General features: G+C 40.8%; 1 non-coding gene across 1 annotated transcript; it reads right to left on the bottom strand.

Annotated features, from left to right (window-relative positions):
* Positions 1-2,378: 2,378 nt before the first annotated feature.
* Positions 2,379-2,497, bottom strand: LOC138354195 (5S ribosomal RNA). Its single transcript, XR_011223455.1, has one exon. It is a non-coding gene; the product is annotated as a 5S ribosomal RNA (ribosomal RNA).
* Positions 2,498-3,300: the final 803 nt, after the last annotated feature.

Here is a 3,300-nt window from a genome sequence, read left to right as displayed (position 1 = left end):
GTTTTCAAGTAATACGGTGATTACAAGACACAGGAACGAATAAACACGCCTAAACAGGGCAGAGAGGTGCACAAGTTCTGGACGCGGGAGGGCGGCATTCCGGTCACGACAGAGGTAAAGAAAGGCCTAGGCCGACCGCATGGCGTGACCCAGAATCCCATGCGGCCTATGGAGGATTGTGGGAAAACAGTGGCTCTCATTTAAAAAAAATGAAGATCGGATAGTAATTTTTTTTTTTAGCAATCCCTATTAATAATCCCTATAAACCCTATTAATATCCCCTTTGTTATGTCCATTCATCCACTTGTAAACCTCTATCATGTCACACCTAACTCTTTGCCTTTCCAGTTAATGCAACTTAAGCTTTGGTAATCTTTCTCCATATGAAAGATTTCTAATTTGAGGAATTAACTTAGTCATCCTACGCTGGACACGTTCAAGTGAATTTATATCCATTCTATAGTACGGCGACCAAAACTGAACTGCATAATCTAAATAGGGCCTAACCAGAGCAAGATATAGCTGAAGAACCACATCAGGTGTCTTGTTACTAACGCTTCGATTAATAAATCCCAGTGTCCTATTTGCCTTATTACGAACATTCATGCATTGATCCTTTTGTTTTAAGTTCTTACTAATCATAACTCGCAGATCGCTTTCGCAATCCGACTTCGCAATCTCAACACCATCTAGCTCGTATCTTGTAACTCTATCATCATTACTTAGCCTCAGAACTTTACATTTATCAGCATTAAACTGCATCTGCTAATCCTTTGACCATTTCAAAACCCTATTTAGATCAACTTGAAGTGATAGTGAGTCTTCTTCCGTATTAATTTCTCTACTGATTTTTGTATCATCGGCAAATTTGCAAATGTTACTACTCAAACCTGAATCTAAATCATTTATATATATTATAAACAACAGAGGTCCCAGGACAGACCCTTGAGGCACTCCACTTACAACATTTTCCCACTCTGACTTGACTCCATTTATACTAACTCTCTGTTTTCTTTGGGATAGCCATGCCGTAATCCAACTTAATATAGCATTTCCAATACCATGAGCCTCTATCTTTATAATCAGTCTTTCATGTGATACTGTATCAAAAGTTTTGTTAAAGTTAAGGTACACAACATCACAATCCTTACCACTATCAACTGCCTCAACTATGCTAGAATAAAAAGATAACAAATTTGATAAACATGAATGGCCATTTATAAAACCATTTTGCGACTCCATTATTATTAATTTATGTTTTTCAAGATAAAGACGAATTTTATTTGCAATTATTGATTCAAGTAACTTTCCCACAATGTACGTTAGGCTAATTGGCCGATAGTTTGACGCAAGTGATCTATCTCCTTTCTTATAAACTTGGATCACATAAGTAACTTTCTATAACTCTGGCACTCTGCCTGACTCTATTGATTTATTAAATATGGTAGACAGTGGCTCGGAAAGCTCCTCTTTGCATTCTTCGAGCACCCTGGCAAACACCCTGGTAGATTATTATTCCCTCCCATTGTCCCTTGATAATTAGGCAAGATAGGCCTAGAAGTATATACAGGTTGTTACTAGAATGTCTATTGATTCTTAGGAGTAGATTAGGCAGTAGGGCAGCTTGCATATGTCAGCTTCTACCTGGTGAAGACAGGGAGTAGCGCAGCGAGTAGCAGAGCCGAGGGGATTATGGGTCTTCGGTGACGGAGCCGGCTCCCATAAGGGCAAATATCCCCTTAAATTCGTTCAGCTGACTCGGGTTGCCGGAGGCCACCAAAGAAGCGCCGCTGTCATCTGAATTATATATTATTACACGTATTCTTCTATCATGTTTATGTAGTTTTCTCTTCAGTAAACTTTATTTACTTTTATTATCGCTTTTATATGTCTCCTCAGCTCACTGAACATTGTGAACAAGTGATATTATATTGCACCACACTAGTACTAATATTAAACAGAAAAGTGACACTAGGTGGCAACACTGTATCAAATTTGAAATGAAAGCGTTGCCGGGACGCAGAGAAGATTACCCAGCTGGCGACCGAAATAAATGTTGAGAACTGAGGTAACGACCGGAGGTCTGGCAAAACTTTGCACGTGAAGGTGGGCAAGCCCGGTGGGGGTTATCTTGAGATGATTTCGGGGCTTTAGTGTCCCCGCGGCCCGGTCCTCGACCAGGCCTCCACCCCCAGGAAGCAGCCCGTGACAGCTGACTAACACCCAGGTACCTATTTTACTGTTAGGTAACAGGGGCATAGGGTGAAAGAAACTCTGCCCATTGTTGCTCGCCGGCGCCTGGGATCGAACCCAGGACCACAGGATCACAAGTCCAGCGTGCTGTCCGCTCGGCCGACTGGCTCCCCCCTTAACATTATTGCCAACAGCATTTGGTGTTCCCAGGCGGTCACCCATCCAAGTACTAACCAAACCCAACGTTGCTTAACTTCGCTGATCGGACGAGAAGCGGTGTTCACAACGTGGTATGGCCGTTGGCGCTCTCTCTCTCTGGGGTGTTGCACATTGCAGGATCGAGCTCAAGCAGTTTTTTTTTCTACCACAGATGTGGCCACACATTTACAATGCAAAGCAGCATTGTGTCTTTTACATAGTGTCATTAATGTACATTCACAAAGGTGAAATGTAATTCTAATCAGCTTCCATATATACTTTATACCCATACATATACATACACACACACACACATATACACACACATGCATTCACATACATTTGTCTCATTTACTCTGACAGGGTGAGGTAGCTGATAAAGAAACTAATGTGCAATTAAGCACTTAATCACTGAAGGTGATGAAGGTGCTTTTACAAGCTCAGGTTATATAGTTACATCATATATATACATTGTATGATTGATATATTACATGGTCAATCTTGGATACAAGCCCAATATATCATCAAGTGTTCCAGTACTCATATAGTAATTACAGAGTTTAGCATACCTTAGCCCAGGAGGGCGAAAGTCAGTCAGTATGGGACATTCTACAATATAATTTTCAAGAGAGTGCATGTTTTCTCTTTCACAAAGTTGACACATTATGTACTCGACATTTTGGTTTTGAGAAAGCTGCCAGATACGTCTATATCCCAGGCGTATTCTGGCCACTATAACATCACATTCCGGGTTCTTGTTCTATTAGTCCCATATGTGAATGCCTCCTCACGATATCTATCATAATATTTAATGCTACAACTTTCTGGCCTTTGTGAATTTGTTAGGTCGGTGAGATCTTCACTAGATATTTGTTTAAGTATTTTCTTTGTCACTGCTAATGAAACACC

Source organism: Procambarus clarkii, chromosome 61 (assembly GCF_040958095.1).
Source record: "Procambarus clarkii isolate CNS0578487 chromosome 61, FALCON_Pclarkii_2.0, whole genome shotgun sequence".
Lineage (NCBI taxonomy): Eukaryota > Metazoa > Arthropoda > Malacostraca > Decapoda > Cambaridae > Procambarus > Procambarus clarkii.
The sequence above is the reverse complement of the archived record's forward strand: the minus strand, read 5'-3'. Positions and strand labels throughout refer to the sequence as shown.